Genomic DNA, 20,644 nt, shown 5'->3' with positions numbered 1-20,644 from the left:
TCTAATTTTGAGATTTCTTCCAGAAAGTTACCTCCTCTCCAGTCTTGCTGTGCATGCCCAATCAGAGATGCTGGCAGGAGGCGTGTTAATCCTACAGACGCCTCCTGCGGCATTATAATATTTGTTATATGGTTTTATAAACCCACTTTCCTTTATTTCTAAATTTCCATTATGTGTAAGTATATGGTATGTATGACATCAACCAGCATGCGCGCAGTATCTATTCACGCCAAGAGAGAGTGGCATGCCAGCAGCTCCCAGGGCGCTGGGCATGCCCCTACAGTGACTCGCGGTTGCGGTATTCCTGGAAAGCCACACCCCCTTTTGCCAAGGCCACACACCTTGTTGAGTGTGCAGGAGTCCTGGGCCCAGGACATTAAATGCTGAGAGGTACTTATTGCAGCGTGATGGAATGATTTTAGGGAGTATTTACCAAATAACTCTTGTTGGGACAGAGCTCCCATAGGGGCCTGTCCCAGTGAGGAGGTTGGTGGTAAAGTGATTGCTATCACTGGTTGCTAGGAAACAGCACATGTGCATAAGACAGATGCAATCGCCCAAAGTAAAGGGGACTTTTTGAGAGGGATTAAAAGATCCTTCTGCACCAGTGCTGTCCTCATAGGGTCAAATGGGCCAATGCCCTCTAAAAAGAGCAATAGCTAATGGGGCCAAACTCAGAACAGATACTCTTTTAGCAACTTGACAAATTGAGGCAAACAGCAGTCCCCATCAAGCGTAATGGGAACAGCGGGCTGCAGAATTGTTTGTCTAAATCAATAGATAGCTATGATATTTTCAGTTGTAAGCCTTTGTTAAAATGGCACAGATAAATAAACATTTTCTGCATTGTTTTACCCTTAATAAATAGACTCCATAACACCATATTCTGCCTGTTAAACATGCAAAACTGTGCTTCTAAACGTGGAACAAGACAAATGTTTCATGTTGGGATGTTTTGTGCTCAAAGCTAAAAGAATAACGTTGGAAAAACCGCGGCAGTTAACAGTGTGTGACGGAGCAGTAAGTGCAGAGTATACTCACGCAACACACATGCTGCCGTATGATTTACACATGACAAAAAATCTAATGCTAATAGAACTGACATTTAACCTCTCCTTCACAGTTTAATATCACAATGAATCTGTGCATGCTTGTCTGAACAAAACATGTCGTATTTAAGCCTTTCTGACAAACCATGTAATGATCATCAAACACAAGCAGAAACAACAGAATGCCATTAGCCACTTGCTAGAAAACAAAGTTGTTCCGATTAACTAACCTTGCCTTTTAATAAAACATAAAAGTAAATGTAGTGGCTGATTCATTTATATGTTATTGTTTGTGTTTTTAAATACTTTTTATATTATATTTTTATGTAGAGACCAATTAAAGCATTGGTGTGTCACTTGTTAATACAGGTTGAGTATCCCATATCCAAATATTCAGAAATATGGAATATTCCAAAATACAGAATTTTTTGAGCGAGTGTGAGATAGTGAAACCTTTGTTTTCTGATGGCTCAATGTACACACACTTTGTTTAAAACACAAAGTTATTAAAAATATTGTATTTAATGACCTTCAAGCTGTTACGATTCCTGTACTCCAGACTGGAGAAGATCTTATGGCAGAGATCTGAGTACAGGAATGAAATACAGGTTGTGGGAGCTGGAAAGCCTAGTAACCCCTGGCACCCTAACTCCGTTGTCTCGCCCGTGTTATCAGAAATCCCCTGCGAGACTATGGTTGCTTGAGCCCATGGCAGCCGCGTTCGAAGGGCGGATTATGTCTGCCCAACCCCGATGCCCCCGCAGGTCTTAATGGGAGACAAGGGGAAGTCCGAGACAGGGTGATAACAAGGGGCCCTCTGACTAAGCAACCAAGCCAGGGGTTACAAGCTAACTTAACTAAATCAAAAGGTATGTGCGGACTAGCCGCCAGGGAAAAGGACAACCAAAGATCCACTGATCCGACACTCCTATCCGGCACCGCTGGACACCAGAGTGGATCTTGTGGAAGCGGAATCCTCCGCAAAGCTCCAGAACACAATATAAACAAAATAATAAATAATAGCGGACAAGCCGCAACACACGGCTGCGCCGCGACTCACGAACACCACCAGATGTTAAAGGTGCTCGATCAGACTCCAGGAACAGATGGTAACTTCCGAGTACAGGATCACTGAGAACAGGAACAAACGAACAGACCGGGACTGGGAACTCTCTCAGCAGCAGAATCAGACAAACAGGAAGCTATCACCGGCGTCTGTGAGGAGTCCTGGGAGTGCTTTTAACAGAGAGTCCTAATTAAACAATCCAGAGCAGCTGGCCCACTGCATGATTCCAACTGACAAAATGCAATCAGCAGCCAGGTGAGGCTGAACACATGGAACAAGCTGCAATTACACAGACTAACCAGCGGCAGCAGACAAGAGCATACTAAAACAGAGCAACAGGAAATCCTGGCATGCAAGACAACTAATAAACATGAAATACCTAACAAAAATGCAAAACAGGAATGAGCCACAGCCGTGGCTCATAACACAAGCTGTGTGTATAAGGTGTATATGCAACAAATGAATTGTGTGAATGTACACACACTTTGTTTAATGCACAAAGTTATTAAAAATATTGGCTAAAATGACCTTCAGGCTGTGTGTATAAGGTGTATATGAAACATAAATGCATTCTGTGCTTATACTTGGGTCCCATCGCCATGATATCTCATTATGGCAGGCAATTATTCCAAGATACGGAAAAATCCGATATCCAAAATACTTCCGGTCCCAAGCATTTTGGATAAGGGATACTCAACCTGTATTTAATATGTAACAGACTTATTTAAGTCCAACCTCTATACAGGTTGAGTATCCCATATCCAAATATTCCGAAATACAGAATTTTTTGAGTGAAAGTGAGATAGTGAAACCTTTGTTTTATGATGGCTCAATGTACACAAACTTTATTGAATACACAAAGGTATTAAAAATATTGTATTAAATGACCTTCAGGCTGTGTGTATAAGGTGTATATAAAACATAAATGCATTGTGTGAATGTACACACACTTTGTTTAATGCACAAATTTATAAAAAATATTAGCTAAAATTACCTTCAGGCTGTGTGTATAAGGTGTATATATACAGTAAAGCCAGCCGTACATGGTTGTAGCCCAGACTGATTTCATTTGATAGTTTGCAATAAGACCAAATAACTGGAATCCAGTTGGGGCCATTAGCCAATGATTGCACACACGTGCAAGTTGTGGTCATTGACTGACCAGTTTTACCAGCAAACCTGGAAAAAATATACTGTAATTAACATTTTGGACTGGAATGATATTTTAAGATATGGTGTAATGTCGGTTTAATTGAGTCTTTCAGCTACTACGGGGCAGGTGCTATCAAATTCTCCATATCTTAGAGTGTAAGACAATACCATTACCTGTAGGTAACCCAGGTCTCAGGAAAAGCAATATATTATAAATATTTTTAGCTTTATTGTACAAAATAAGTTAACTGCATGCCCATATGAGCAAAGCAATGTTAATAATCAGAGCCACCTTGGGAAAGCGATATAAAAATGTAAAAATACTTTGCTTTCTCCCATTGTTAAATTTAGTAAGAATGGGTTCTTAAATGGTTATCTAGGAGAGGAGGAGGAGGACACGTATATGCAGCTGTGGGATGGGGGGGGACACTATAGAGTGTGGGACAGAGCAGCTGGCAGTGAGGAGGAAAGAGGTGTGGGTGTGGTGGGACAGCAGCAGGCAGTGGGACAGGGTGGGAGACAGGACGGGGCAACAGACAGAGAGGGGGGCACAAGTAGGTGACAGGACTGCCCAGAGCAGTGGGAAAACGGAGGTCCCTTTAATAGTTTATATATAGCGATCACGAGGGAGACAAATCAACACCTGCTTGAACTGTTTCACACAGCTTGAGCAGAAAAAGGAGAGTGGAGTGCGATTCTGGGCCATAACAAAGCTGTGCCCACTGGAAACTGTAGCCCATTTTTTATGTTGGTTCTTCTGACATATATAGGGTGTAAAGTAGGCTAAAACCAACATATTTCCCCATGGGGTTAATCTGGCTCTAAATCATAATGACATGCCAGGAGCTTAGTGCATGCAAAGTAAGCAAGCATTTATTTATTTCTCATACGTCCTAGAGGATGCTGGGGTTCCAATAGGACCATGGGGTATAGACGGGATCCGCAGGAGACATGGGCACACTATAAGACTTTGAATGGGTGTGAACTGGCTCCTCCCTCTATGCCCCTCCTCCAGACTTCAGTTAGACTCTGTGGCCAGAGAGACTGGACACACACTAGGGGAGCTCTACAGAGTTTCTCTTAGAGATGAGCGCCGGAAATTTTTCGGGTTTTGTGTTTTGGTTTTGGGTTCGGTTCCGCGGCCGTGTTTTGGGTTCGACCGCGTTTTGGCAAAACCTCACCGAATTTTTTTTGTCGGATTCGGGTGTGTTTTGGATTCGGGTGTTTTTTTAAAAAAACCCTAAAAAACAGCTTAAATCATAGAATTTGGGGGTAATTTTGATCCCAAAGTATTATTAACCTCAAAAAACATAATTTACACTCATTTTCAGCCTATTCTGAACACATCACACCTCACAATATTATTTTTAGTCCTAAAATTTGCACCGAGGTCGCTGTGTGAGTAAGATAAGCGACCCTAGTGGCCGACACAAACACCGGGCCCATCTAGGAGTGGCACTGCAGTGTCACGCAGGATGGCCCTTCCAAAAAACCCTCCCCAAACAGCACATGACGCAAAGAAAAAAAGAGGCGCAATGAGGTAGCTGACTGTGTGAGTAAGATTAGCGACCCTAGTGGCCGACACAAACACCGGGCACATCTAGGAGTGGCACTGCAGTGTCACGCAGGATGTCCCTTCCAAAAAACCCTCCCCAAACAGCACATGACGCAAAGAAAAAAAGAGGCGCAATGAGGTAGCTGTGTGAGTAAGATTAGCGACCCTAGTGGCCGACACAAACACCGGGCCCATCTAGGAGTGGCACTGCAGTGTCACGCAGGATGTCCCTTCCAAAAAACCCTCCCCAATCAGCACATGATGCAAAGAAAAAGAAAAGAAAAAAGAGGTGCAAGATGGAATTATCCTTGGGCCCTCCCACCCACCCTTATGTTGTATAAACAAAACAGGACATGCACACTTTAACCAACCCATCATTTCAGTGACAGGGTCTGCCACACGACTGTGACTGATATGACGGGTTGGTTTGGACCCCCCCCAAAAAAGAAGCAATTAATCTCTCCTTGCACAAACTGGCTCTACAGAGGCAAGATGTCCACCTCATCTTCACCCTCCGATATATCACCGTGTACATCCCCCTCCTCACAGATTATCAATTCGTCCCCACTGGAATCCACCATCTCAGCTCCCTGTGTACTTTGTGGAGGCAATTGCTGCTGGTCAATGTCTCCGCGGAGGAATTGATTATAATTCATTTTAATGAACATCATCTTCTCCACATTTTCTGGATGTAACCTCGTACGCCGATTGCTGACAAGGTGAGCGGCGGCACTAAACACTCTTTCGGAGTACACACTTGTGGGAGGGCAACTTAGGTAGAATAAAGCCAGTTTGTGCAAGGGCCTCCAAATTGCCTCTTTTTCCTGCCAGTATAAGTACGGACTGTGTGACGTGCCTACTTGGATGCGGTCACTCATATAATCCTCCACCATTCTATCAATGTTGAGAGAATCATATGCAGTGACAGTAGACGACATGTCCGTAATCGTTGTCAGGTCCTTCAGTCCGGACCAGATGTCAGCATCAGCAGTCGCTCCAGACTGCCCTGCATCACCGCCAGCGGGTGGGCTCGGAATTCTGAGCCTTTTCCTCGCACCCCCAGTTGCGGGAGAATGTGAAGGAGGAGATGTTGACAGGTCGCGTTCCGCTTGACTTGACAATTTTGTCACCAGCAGGTCTTTCAACCCCAGCAGACCTGTGTCTGCCGGAAAGAGAGATCCAAGGTAGGCTTTAAATCTAGGATCGAGCACGGTGGCCAAAATGTAGTGCTCTGATTTCAACAGATTGACCACCCGTGAATCCTTGTTAAGCGAATTAAGGGCTGCATCCACAAGTCCCACATGCCTAGCGGAATCGCTCCGTGTTAGCTCCTTCTTCAATGCCTCCAGCTTCTTCTGCAAAAGCCTGATGAGGGGAATGACCTGACTCAGGCTGGCAGTGTCTGAACTGACTTCACGTGTGGCAAGTTCAAAGGGTTGCAGAACCTTGCACAACGTTGAAATCATTCTCCACTGCACTTGAGACAGGTGCATTCCATCTCCTATATCGTGCTCAATTGTATAGGCTTGAATGGCCTTTTGCTGCTCCTCCAACCTCTGAAGCATATAGAGGGTTGAATTCCACCTCGTTACCACTTCTTGCTTCAGATGATGGCAGGGCAGGTTCAGTAGTTTTTGGTGGTGCTCCAGTCTTCTGTACGTGGTGCCTGTACGCCGAAAGTGTCCCGCAATTTTTCTGGCCACCGACAGCATCTCTTGCACGCCCCTGTCGTTTTTTAAAAAATTCTGCACCACCAAATTCAAGGTATGTGCAAAACATGGGACGTGCTGGAATTTGCCCATATTTAATGCACACACAATATTGCTGGCGTTGTCCGATGCCACAAATCCACAGGAGAGTCCAATTGGGGTAAGCCATTCCGCGATGATCTTCCTCAGTTGCCGTAAGAGGTTTTCAGCTGTGTGCGTATTCTGGAAAGCGGTGATACAAAGCGTAGCCTGCCTAGGAAAGAGTTGGCGTTTGCGAGATGCTGCTACTGGTGCCGCCGCTGCTGTTCTTGCGGCGGGAGTCCATACATCTACCCAGTGGGCTGTCACAGTCATATAGTCCTGACCCTGCCCTGCTCCACTTGTCCACATGTCCGTGGTTAAGTGGACATTGGGTACAACTGCATTTTTTAGGAGACTGGTGAGTCTTTTTCTGACGTCCGTGTACATTCTCGGTATCGCCTGCCTAGAGAAGTGGAACCTAGATGGTATTTGGTAACGGGGGCACACTGCCTCAATAAATTGTCTAGTTCCCTGTGAACTAACGGCGGATACCGGACGCACGTCTAACACCAACATAGTTGTCAAGGACTCAGTTATCCGCTTTGCAGTAGGATGACTGCTGTGATATTTCATCTTCCTCGCAAAGGACTGTTGAACAGTCAATTGCTTACTGGAAGTAGTACAAGTGGGCTTACGACTTCCCCTCTGGGATGACCATCGACTCCCAGCGGCAACAACAGCAGCGCCAGCAGCAGTAGGCGTTACACGCAAGGATGCATCGGAGGAATCCCAGGCAGGAGAGGACTCGTCAGACTTGCCAGTGACATGGCCTGCAGGACTATTGGCATTCCTGGGGAAGGAGGAAATTGACACTGAGGGAGTTGGTGGGGTGGTTTGCGTGAGCTTGGTTACAAGAGGAAGGGATTTACTGGTCAGTGGACTGCTTCCGCTGTCACCCAAAGTTTTTGAACTTGTCACTGACTTATTATGAATGCGCTGCAGGTGACGTATAAGGGAGGATGTTCCGAGGTGGTTAACGTCCTTACCCCTACTTATTACAGCTTGACAAAGGGAACACACGGCTTGACACCTGTTGTCCGCATTTCTGGTGAAATACCTCCACACCGAAGAGCTGATTTTTTTGGTATTTTCACCTGGCATGTCAACGGCCATATTCCTCCCACGGACAACAGGTGTCTCCCCGGGTGCCTGACTTAAACAAACCACCTCACCATCAGAATCCTCCTGGTCAATTTCCTCCCCAGCGCCAGCAACACCCATATCCTCCTCATCCTGGTGTACTTCAACACTGACATCTTCAATCTGACTATCAGGAACTGGACTGCGGGTGCTCCTTCCAGCACTTGCAGGGGGCATGCAAATAGTGGAAGGCGCATGCTCTTCACGTCCAGTGTTGGGAAGGTCAGGCATCGCAAACGACACAATTGGACTCTCCTTGTGGATTTGGGATTTCAAAGAACGCACAGTTCTTTGCGGTGCTTTTGCCAGCTTGAGTCTTTTCAGTTTTCTAGCGAGAGGCTGAGTGCTTCCATCCTCATGTGAAGCTGAACCACTAGCCATGAACATAGGCCAGGGCCTCAGCCGTTCCTTGCCACTCCGTGTGGTAAATGGCATATTGGCAAGTTTACGCTTCTCCTCCGACAATTTTATTTTAGGTTTTGGAGTCCTTTTTTTTCTGATATTTGGTGTTTTGGATTTGACATGCTCTGTACTATGACATTGGGCATCGGCCTTGGCAGACGACGTTGCTGGCATTTCATCGTCTCGGCCATGACTAGTGGCAGCAGCTTCAGCACGAGGTGGAAGTGGATCTTGATCTTTCCCTAATTTTGGAACCTCAACTTTTTTGTTCTCCATATTTTATAGGCAGAACTAAAAGGCACCTCAGGTAAACAATGGAGATGGATGGATTGGATACTAGTATACAATTATGGACGGACTGCCACGGTTAGGTGGTATAAAAAAACCACGGTTAGGTGGTATATATTATAATAATAATACAATTATGGATGGACGGACTGCCTGCCGACTGCCGACACAGAGGTAGCCACAGCCGTGAACTACCGCACTGTACACTGGTTGATAAAGAGATAGTAGTATACTCGTAACAACTAGTATGACACTATGACGACGGTATAAAGAATGAAAAAAAAACCACGGTTAGGTGGTATATATTATAATAATAATACAATTATGGATGGACGGACTGCCTGCCGACTGCCGACACAGAGGTAGCCACAGCCGTGAACTACCGCACTGTACACTGGTTGATAAAGAGATAGTAGTATACTCGTAACAACTAGTATGACACTATGACGACGGTATAAAGAATGAAAAAAAAACCACGGTTAGGTGGTATATATTATAATAATAATACAATTATGGATGGACGGACTGCCTGCCGACTGCCGACACAGAGGTAGCCACAGCCGTGAACTACCGCACTGTACACTGGTTGATAAAGAGATAGTAGTATACTCGTAACAACTAGTATGACACTATGACGACGGTATAAAGAATGAAAAAAAAACCACGGTTAGGTGGTATATATTATAATAATAATACAATTATGGATGGACGGACTGCCTGCCGACTGCCGACACAGAGGTAGCCACAGCCGTGAACTACCGCACTGTACACTGGTTGATAAAGAGATAGTAGTATACTCGTAACAACTAGTATGACACTATGACGACGGTATAAAGAATGCAAAAAAAACCACAGTTAGGTGGTATATATTATAATAATAATACAATTATGGATGGACGGACTGCCTGCCGACTGCCGACACAGAGGTAGCCACAGCCGTGAACTACCGCACTGTACACTGGTTGATAAAGAGATAGTAGTATACTCGTAACAACTAGTATGACACTATGACGGTATAAAGAATGAAAAAAAAACCACGGTTAGGTGGTATATATTATAATAATAATACAATTATGGATGGACGGACTGCCTGCCGACTGCCGACACAGAGGTAGCCACAGCCGTGAACTACCGCACTGTACACTGGTTGATAAAGAGATAGTAGTATACTCGTAACAATTAGGATGACACTATGACGGTATAAAGAATGAAAAAAAAACCACGGTTAGGTGGTAGGTATATAATAATAAATAATACAATTCTGGTCGGACGGACTGCCTGCCGTGTGCCGACACAGAGGTAGCCACAGCCGTGAACTACCGCACTGTACACTGGTTGATAAAGAGATAGTAGTATACTCGTAACAATTAGGATGACACTATGACGGTATAAAGAATGAAAAAAAAACCACGGTTAGGTGGTAGGTATATAATAATAAATAATACAATTCTGGTCGGACGGACTGCCTGCCGTGTGCCGACACAGAGGTAGCCACAGCCGTGAACTACCGCACTGTACACTGGTTGATAAAGAGATAGTAGTATACTCGTAACAATTAGGATGACACTATGACGGTATAAAGAATGAAAAAAAAACCACGGTTAGGTGGTAGGTATATAATAATAAATAATACAATTCTGGTCGGACGGACTGCCTGCCGTGTGCCGACACAGAGGTAGCCACAGCCGTGAACTACCGCACTGTACACTGGTTGATAAAGAGATAGTAGTATACTCGTAACAATTAGGATGACACTATGACGGTATAAAGAATGAAAAAAAAACCACGGTTAGGTGGTAGGTATATAATAATAAATAATACAATTCTGGTCGGACGGACTGCCTGCCGTGTGCCGACACAGAGGTAGCCACAGCCGTGAACTACCGCACTGTACACTGGTTGATAAAGAGATAGTAGTATACTCGTAACAATTAGGATGACACTATGACGGTATAAAGAATGAAAAAAAAACCACGGTTAGGTGGTAGGTATATAATAATAAATAATACAATTCTGGTCGGACGGACTGCCTGCCGTGTGCCGACACAGAGGTAGCCACAGCCGTGAACTACCGCACTGTACACTGGTTGATAAAGAGATAGTAGTATACTCGTAACAATTAGGATGACACTATGACGGTATAAAGAATGAAAAAAAAACCACGGTTAGGTGGTAGGTATATAATAATAAATAATACAATTCTGGTCGGACGGACTGCCTGCCGTGTGCCGACACAGAGGTAGCCACAGCCGTGAACTACCGCACTGTACACTGGTTGATAAAGAGATAGTAGTATACTCGTAACAATTAGGATGACACTATGACGGTATAAAGAATGAAAAAAAAACCACGGTTAGGTGGTAGGTATATAATAATAAATAATACAATTCTGGTCGGACGGACTGCCTGCCGTGTGCCGACACAGAGGTAGCCACAGCCGTGAACTACCGCACTGTACTGTGTCTGCTGCTAATATAGACTGGTTGATATTTAAAGAGATATTAGTAGTATACAACAATACTATACTGGTGGTCAGGCACTGGTCACCACTCCTGCAGCAAAAGTGTGCACTGTTAATTAATATAATTGTACTCCTGGCTCCTGCTAACAACCTGCAGTGCTCCCCAGTCTCCCCCACAATTAATTATAAGCTTTTAATTTATACATTGATGACTGTGCAGCACACTGGGCTGAGCTGAGTGCACACAGACTGAGTCACACTGTGTGACTGACTGTGCTGTGTATCGTTTTTTTTTTCAGGCAGAGAACGGATATAGCAGAGAGAAGTGAACGGATATATTATATTAAATAAAAGTTAACTAGCAACTGCACTGGTCACTGACTGTGGTAAACTAACTCTGTCTGCGACTCTGCACAATCTCTCTCTATCTAATCTATCTATCTCTATTCTAATGGAGAGGACGCCAGACACGTCCTCTCCCTATCAATCTCAATGCACGAGTGAAAATGGCGGCGACGCGCGGCTCCTTATATAGAATCCGAGTCTCGCGATAGAATCCGAGCCTCGCGAGAATCCGACAGCGTCATGATGACGTTCGGGCGCGCTCGGGTTAACCGAGCAAGGCGGGAAGATCCGAGTCGCTCGGACCCGTGGAAAAAAAAGTGAAGTTCGTGCGGGTTCGGATTCAAAGAAACCGAACCCGCTCATCTCTAGTTTCTCTGAAAAGACTTTGTTAGGTTTATTATTTTCAGGGAGACCTGCTGGCTACAGGCTCCCTGCATCGTGGGAGTGAGGGGAGAGAAGCAGACCTACTTCTTCTGAGTTCAAGGGCTCTGCTTCTTAGGCTACTGGACACCATTAGCTCCAGAGGGTCTGATCACTTGGTTCGCCTAGCTGCTCGTTCCCGGAGCCGCGCCGTCACCCCTCTCACAAAGCCAGAAGAAAGAAGCCGGGTGAGTATTAGAAGAATAGAAAACTTTAGTGACGGCAGAAGACTTCAGAGTCTCGGAGGTAATGCGCAGCGGTCGCGCTGCGCGCCACTGCTCCCACATACAAGCGGCACTACAAGGGTGCAGGGCGCAGGGGGGGCGTCCTTGGCAGCAATATACCTCACAATATAAGCCAGTATAAACATGCAAAAAAGATAGCGGGGCTGAAGCGTGCCAAGAAGGGGGCGTGGCTTAGCCCTCACAACTCTATTCAGTGCCATTTTCTCCTCACAAAGATGCTGGGCCCGCCAAAACACTGTTAAACACCTAACAGTGTAAAATGAGGGGTGGGCACAGTTATGTAGTGCAATATAGGTTCAACCATGAAGCACTATAGATATACTGTATATATAATGAGCGTGTGTAGAAGGAGTTGGTTAGAGTTTTCTGTGTTTTTCCTGTCAGAAATCTGCCCATGTTAGCAATGTTGGTGGGTGTTTAGTATACGTGTGTCGACATGTGTGAGTGCTCTACCACATACAGATATGGGTATCCCTCTGTCGGCATTGCCGACTCCAGATGGTACTTGATTCATGAGATTAAGTGTCAGCATGTCAGTAGTTGTAAGCTTTTCCAAAGTAAGCACTGTTTGGGGAACACAGACGTATGTGGGTGACCCTGTCGCCACCAACTATTATGACTGGGTGTAAAATTATATAAAAAACCTATACCTGTATGTGTATATATGTATGGTACATTTGCAGTGAGCTGTAGCTCGAGCACAGACGTGATAGTATTTGTGGGGGCGTCCTAGTGAAATTAGGTATATGTTTCCCTCAGATCCCTCGGGGTCACAAAAATGTTATTTTGCCCAGTTACTACTCCCTGTTGTCGACACAAATACTATGTTCTAGGTCAGCCATAATGTTTCCTGATTAGATCCACGACATTGGCATTCAGTACATGTTCTTACACATTCAGAACACATTAATGTCACTAGGGACCCTGATGTTCCTGACAGAGATGTATATATAGATATATGTGTATATATGTGTATTTAAATGTGTACATTTATATTACAATTTATTATAAATGCTGAAGTAAAGTTATTCCTTCTCATGTGCTGGTCGCTCTGTTGATGAAGCTCTAGGTCAGCCGTGACAAGATGGTCTCGAATCCTCACGAGGAGTCCGAGTGTTTATTCTTCTCCCGCCGTGGATAGAATAAAGTGAATGTCTACCCCTGGTCTACACGGGGCCCTGTCACCAAGGATCATATACAGGAAGCTAAGTTATAATTTTAATGATATGCTTTGATGATATGTGCATTACATACGCATGGGGGTGTGCTTGTATTCAGAGATGGTCGGTTACCTTGTTATCCGATATAATTACCCTGGGGAGAAATGGGATATTCCTTGGGTCTTATCTAGAACATTGCAGCTTGCTGCCGTGCGACTACAAGATGTATGCACTGATTCCGAGAAATACAGGAGTATCTTCCCTATGAAGGGATAATCAGTTTTGGAGATGACTCGGTTAGGTTGATCTCGGCAGATACCACTGGTAAGTCTACCTACTTGTGTTATGTTCCATCACAACGGTTGGTGATGCATTTTTTGTGGGATGCAGTCATTTTGACTGGTTGGATACCGTTTTTTATTCCCCTTCTTTCTTTATCATCCACTAGGGGTCACTGGAGTACTCTTGGGATATGGACGGGCGTAGCCGAACAAAGGCACTGAATATTCAAATTTAGGACTCTCCCCCCCCTCCATATCCCCAAGTACCTCAGTGTACTTTGCCAGTGTTTTTTCGGTGCTCACAGCATGAACATGACACATTTCAGAAGATTTTTATTTTTATTTTTAATTTTTACACTTCCCGTCCCAGTTTCTGGAAAAACTTGGGTCCGGGATGGTGCCGCTGCAAGGCAGCGTATGGCGTGTCGGTCCTCACAAAGAGCACCCTCACAGCCACAGGCGCTATAAGGCAGCGCATGGCGTGTCGGTCCTCACAAAGAGCACCCTCACAGCCACAGGCAGCCACTGTCTCCTGCAAGCTGAACGGAGCTTACAGGAAGAAGCTCCGTCACAGCCAGGATGAGACAAAGAGCTGGAAGAAAACACTGGAGGCTGAAACGGAGCTTACAGAGAGAAGCTCGTCACAGCCAGGATGAAAGCGGCACAAGGTAGAGGTGTCAGGGCGGTCAGCTCACGCTGCCGCCCTGCTGTGTGAAAGTGTAATACTGTACAGAGAGCTGGCCACCGCTGAGCACGCCGCTGAAGGGTCCCGCTGAAGTACGAGAGAGCGGCCGCACGTCACTCAGACGCCGGCCGCTCTCACTGTGCTGATGGCCCGGCACCACTACACGCCGCCGAGATCTCCGTGCGATGAACTAGCGCAAAGCGGCCGCACGTCACTCAGACGCCGGCCGCTCTCACTGCGCTGATGGCCCGGCACCACTACACGCCGCCGAGACCCGTGTGTTAAAGAGCGGCCGCACGTCACTCAAGGACGCCGGCCGCTCTTCCAGTGAGACACCGCACACCGCTGATGAGGACACAGGGAGACTGTGTACTGCTGTAGGAAGGCGCTTCCGGACGGCTCCCCGGCGCTAGATACAGGCTCTCCTGCTCTCCCTGCACCCGATCCCCGTACGCGGCAGGTAACATGGGGATGCAGGGGGGGGGGGGAGGGGGAGTAATGCCCATAGCAGCAGCAAAGGCTGCATGGGTTCAAAATAGACAAGCAGCGCAGCGTTTTAAACAATGTAGACTGTGTATAATATCAGTGAGAACTGTGATATATGTTTCAGCACGTTTTATATATATAATATATAATGACGCTTTTTGCTGGCAAAACTGTCTATAATATCAGTATGAACTGTGATTATAGGTTTAAGCACATTTTATATATATATAATATATATATGAGGCTTTGGCTGGCAATAGGTTATCAGTGGCATAACCTATTGCAGGTTTAACCATGTTTTCTGTTATTTTTGGTTAAGGCTGCAAGATAATAACATACACTGCAGGCAGTGTTCATATTAATGGACTAAATGCATGTATTTTACTGTATCCTACACCTGGGTTATCACTGTATAATAGGCTATTAAGCCTATAGTAACTGTATAATAGGCTATTAAGCCTATATTAAAACTGCAGCAGGTAACCTGTACTGTGATTTTCTGTGAAAGCATGGCATGACGGCCATTTTAATCATTGCTGTTTTTCCAGTTATAATTCCAGAACATTCCGCCCATACACCTCTACTCCACAAGGAGGCGCAGGGGTGTTAGTGGGAATTTTTAGTTCAGGATTATTCTAGAACATTCCTGCCCTACATCTTTAAGCCACCAGAAGGCGCAGGGGTGTTAGTAGGAATTTGGTTCGGGTTTCATGCCCATGTGAACTGCTTTTCACATAAAGAACACTTTAGTTTCCTAATAAATATGCTGTTCAGCAATAACATATATATATAGATATATATGCCATATAATAACTTTATTAAGTCGTGCAAGTGTCTGTTTGTTGCCTATTATGATGTCTGTCTACATAGCGAATAAGGCTCTAGTGCAGACTAAAATTGTTAACATTGGCAATTCAAATTAAAACAGCGGTAATCGGAGTCTCGGAATGACTCCGCCAGCGCTAACAAAAGACAGTCTTTCCAAAGGGCCAATTTTCCTTTGGGTACCAGAGTGTTTATTTCACTGGTCTTATAATTTAATGCACGATTCTATGTCAAATCTCACACCGATAACTACGAGTGAGAAGGGTACATTAGTCCAGCACTCAGATAGTGCGGGGTTTTGGACAACCATACATAATCGTTTCCAAAAGGACGCGATCCGCCATTGGTATATGCGTTTCTGTCAAACATTATAAAAACCCCAGATACATGTGGGTCACTAGAATCTGTGTATGAAACCATGCCGATCACTGTTAAAATAAGCTGCAGAGTATATCTGTAAAGCTTCTGCTAACGCCGGTTATTTTCATGGTCGCTAGTTAAGCGCGACAAGGCCAGAGCTTGTTTGCTCCTACATTTGATCTACTTGTAACGGCATTTTATCCCTTTAGGATATTCAGCCATTAGCGCATACAGTATACTTGTAACGGCGTTTTATCCCTTTATAAGAAACAGTCACGCTTTGTAACGACATGACGTTACAGTCAGCAAGCCAGTGGTTTGATGACCTCTTTTACAATTGTGGAAGCGCGTCTTTTCATGTTACATTTGCGAGGTTTCAGGACTTCAACTCATATATGTCTCAGCTATTTACAGCTTAGAGTACAAAACTGCTTCTGTCGAACGGTTTGGCAGTTTGTCATTTAGTCTTTGCTGGGTTATAAACCAGGCAATAGTACGCCAACAGAGTCAGAGTTACTTATTCCCCTCTGTTTGGGCAAAACCAAACAGCTCCGTTGCAATATCAATCAGCAAGTCATTTGCTACAGTTAGAAAATGGATTTTCTGCAGTTAGTTTTTGCTTATTGGAGCCACAAAATTGTATAATTGCATTTGATCTTCACAATGCGTATTTACCCAGTCCGGTTTCTTCATCACAGGTTCTAGCGTTTGCAAATCGCCACAACCATTAGCCATTTCATTTCTACCGTTGCTTATCGCTTCCGGTATTTACCAAAGTGATGTTGTGATGATAGCTTATCTCACATAAGAACTATGTATCAACAAAGTTCCTCTAGCTTGCGCTACTAAGGTATACTGCGGTAGCAGATCAAGTTCGAAAACAATCGCATCTAAGTCTGTCTAAACGATGTCAATTCCTAGGTAACATTATGAATACGGTAAATCAAATACTTTTACCTACTACACCAGCAAGAACAAAAGTACACGCACACTAGCGGTACATTGGTGTATTCACCTATTAAGAATAAAGATGTGTTTTCAATTTAGTTCGCCACCCTTCACTCGCGTTTCCCACAGAGGGACAAGGGTGCATATACTCTGGACGACAGTCACAGAGAGTCAGGATTTGTAGTTAAAATCAGCGTAAAGGTTCTAAAACACGACAGATTGCTGTCGATAAATGTCCTAGAACTCTGTGCATTTTACAATGCAATAAATGATTCGCTTTCAGTCTGACCAGGGATAGACTCTGGTTTCTCTTCAGAACGAATAAATCTTTCGCCTTTTAGTAAAGATTTTCGTGGAGAGAAACAACCGTGAGTTTCATGTAATTTTGTTTTTTTTTTCATGCCTGGCTCACGCTGGCCTTAAGCAGTCAAACGAAGCAACGGCAGTTGCATACACAACAACCAGTGAGAACCAAGAAGCTGCATGGCAATGCGGCAGGTAACTCAAATCTTCAATGGCTCAGAACGCCATTATGTGAAAATGTCAAGAGATCAATCCGTGAGTGGACATCTGTTAGACAGATGATCTCACCCGTCAGCATTTGGATCTTCAAAACTGGACATTAAATCCAGAGGTGTTTCATATCTGAGTCCACGGAAGGAGGTTACCCTCAAGTATACATGATGGCATCTCGCCACAATTACAAAAGCTCAGTATGTGTACAAAACAGATCACAAGGGCAGTGGCGGTGAAGTCTCTCACATTCATGGGGTCATTCAGCATCGTGTATCTGGCTCCGCCATTTTCCGTTTCTCTCTCCGTTGCCAAAACGGATCAGAAGACAGTTCGTCACAGTCATACTGGTGGTATCTCATGGATTTCGTAGAAGTTTGCTTCTCGAATTTTCAAGGAATACTTGCACACGATCTTGGCCCGCTCATAATACGTCCAACCTGTTACATCAGGGAACGTTCTTTTACCCATACTTATCTATATACTTATTATCTATGTACCGCAGCTGCGGTTGACGGGGTGAGGGTTCAGACCGCCCTCTTAAAAAATAAAGCATTACAGTATCGGTTATACCAACCATGTTACGAAATAGTAAGCCGCTTAAGGCAGCTCATTATTAAAAAAAAAAAAAAAAAAAAATTAGTGTGTTTACATAGGTTGTAAACCTCGGAAGTTTCCAACATCATACTTCAAGTTACCCGTATTCTGTTAAACGGGGTGGGATGGAAAACTATGTTCATCTGCACTAAGTGTGCAGGTATCTGTGTGGTAAACGTATTTTCAAAGACGTTTGCCTCTATTTGCGTCTGTAAACATCTTTCTACAAGGTGTCACCAAAGTTCAGACTCTATTTATCCCACCTACAGCGCCAGGCGATTTGAGGTTGGGTTCAGATTTATTACAGTTTTCATATTTTGGAACCCTTTCAACAAATGGGAATTAAGTTTCATATTTTTTGAACCCTTACAACAAATGAGAATTAAGTTTCTCACTTTGGAAAACATTTTTCTTCTAGCCTTGTCGTCGGCAAGGGTGCTTCGGCAAGGGTTTTGTTTTCATATTTGGGTGCCTTGTATTCCAAGCCACCGTATTTAAGTTTCTCATGACAAAGCAGATCTTCGGACGAAATCCGCTTTCGTATTCTTCACATCAATATACCAATAGTGGTTCCTGTGGGGACAGCACATTCTAGAATTCTGAATGTGGTACACGCATTACGCGTTTATATATGTACCGAACGTCTACAGTACGTGATATGAATACGTTGTTTGTTCTATATGATACTGCGAACTGGGGTTAGCCAGTTTCTCAGCAGACATTATCCAGTTGGATAATAATGACTACAAGTCAGGCTTACTTTAAGGCTAAGTTACAATCACCTACGTCAGTAATAGTTCATCCCACAGGTTCTGTGGGAATGTCAGACCCAGCGGGTCGTGGAGCGTCTACGACGCGGCTACATAGCCTTCAGTGCACCACGTTTGTGCACGTTTACACGTTATGAATGGTGGCGCCATCAGCATTTAGCTTTGGGCTGCCTACTGTTACAAGTATCAAACAGCTCTCCCGCCCACGAGGGAAGCTTTGGTACGTCCCAAGAGTACTCCAGTGACCCCTAGTGGATGATAAAGAAAATAGGATTTTGGTACTTACCAGGTAAATCCTTTTCTTTGAATCCATAGGGGGCACTGGACGCCCACCCAGAGCAGTTTTACCTGGGTTGTTTTAAGCTCAAGGGAGCTTAGTGAACAAATTTTACTTGGGTGGTATTAAGCTCAAAGGAGCTTATGGTAACACATTTTCACCGATTGGCTCAAATTATAAAGTTCTATCGGTTAAGGTGTCAACTGTTTAGTTGACAATAAGGTTACGGATCAACTTTGTGGTTGTCCGTTATGTTATAGGGATTCTCCATTGTCAACCTCTCTATATCCTGTTCGCTCAGTAAAAAACACTGGCAAAGTACACTGAGGTACTTGGGGATATGGAGGGGGGGGAGAGTCCTAAATTTGAATATTCAGTGCCTTTGTTCGGCTACGCCCGTCCATATCCCAAGAGTACTCCAGTGCCCCCTATGGATTCAAAGAAAAGGATTTACCTGGTAAGTACCAAAATCCTATTTTTTAGGTAGAGGGAGGTGAAAAGGTAAGAGGTCTACAGCCTTTTCAACTTCGCAGAACCTGATGTCGTCCTCTGTTTCTACCACATCCACCGCAGGTCGCTGGATCTCTCTTGCTGGAGCCCGCACCGGGGGGAACTCGTCTAATACTCTTCAGTCAGTCCTGGCATGGACTTGACACAGTGAGTTAAGAATAGAGTCCAAAGGGGGACATACTCGAGTTTTCCAAATGATTCCCCTCACTGAGTTTTTAAATAGCTATTACGATTCTCCTCTGGAGAGGTAGTATGCGATGCCATACAAGAGTTGGGTCAGGATCGGCCTTTGTCCTGCTGTCCCTGTCAAAAAAAAAAATAGCTTTTTCGTGCTTGAGCCCGGACAGCTCGGTCAGAACAATCCCAAAAAAAGATTTCTACTCAAGAAGTTGAAATACAAGATAGAATCTCTCAGGGCAGGGATCTCCAACCTGTAAAAGAAGAAAGAGGGTTTAAATGCGGTGTCATCCGCATTAAGCTTACCTGGTTTTGCTATTCAGGATTGTCATTGCCATTTCACCAGAGTGATGGTAGTGTGATGGTTTCCTTCTATAGTAAGAGCCATTATTTTCCTGTACTGGGACGCTCTCCTGACTGCGGCGAGGTCAAGAAACAAATGGTACAATTCGTTGTTTCTCTCTGATAGTTCTTCTTCACAAAGAATCACTGTTGATCCCAACGACGCAGAGGTCGGAGTTGGGAATATGTTTAGATACTGATCGGTTAAGAGTTTGTTTTTCCTTGTGGAAAGAGATCTGATGATCCAGAGTCGGATCAGATTTGCAACAGTGTAAACCTGTCGATACCTTCCGTTGATGCGGAAGATGGTTGCTGCCTACGAGGCCATTCGGTGAGCAGGTCGAATGCCAGAGTTGTTTTGCGGGACCAGTTGGACATATGGTCCGCGTCTTACCTGCACATGCACCGGAAAATAATCCTATTTTCCAGGACCAGGATATCTCTCCTGTGGTGGCTTCACAGTTCTCACCTCCTAGAGGGACGAAGGTTCGGGATCCAGGATTAGATCCTGATGTCCATGGATACCAGTCTCCGAGGCTGGGGAACAGTTTTTCCAGGGGAAGAATTTTCAGGGGGAAAGGTCAAGCCGGGAAGCTTGTCTGCAATAAGCATTCTTGGATTAAGAGCTATTTACAACGGAACATCTTCTTCGTGTTCTGCCCATCTTAATTCTGTCGGACGACTAAACAGCAGTGGCGTAAGTAAGCCACTAGGGCGGAATGAGAAGCGAGCGGAAATGGTAGAAGCCGCAAAAGTTTCCGATGAGCGGAAAGGCATGTAAACACTCTATAGAGGTCATC

General features: G+C 44.6%; 1 protein-coding gene and 1 pseudogene across 3 annotated transcripts in view; both read left to right on the top strand.

The window, feature by feature from the left end:
• SUGCT (succinyl-CoA:glutarate-CoA transferase) overlaps positions 1–20,644 on the top strand; it is a 1,636,615-nt gene that overhangs the window by 591,177 nt on the left and 1,024,794 nt on the right. The window lies entirely within an intron of this gene.
• On the top strand, positions 16,955–17,058 carry LOC134931283 (U5 spliceosomal RNA; annotated as a pseudogene).

The sequence above is a fragment of the Pseudophryne corroboree genome, chromosome 5 (assembly GCF_028390025.1).
Source record: "Pseudophryne corroboree isolate aPseCor3 chromosome 5, aPseCor3.hap2, whole genome shotgun sequence".
In the NCBI taxonomy this organism is placed as follows: domain Eukaryota; kingdom Metazoa; phylum Chordata; class Amphibia; order Anura; family Myobatrachidae; genus Pseudophryne; species Pseudophryne corroboree.
This window is presented reverse-complemented; position numbering and strand designations above follow the sequence as displayed.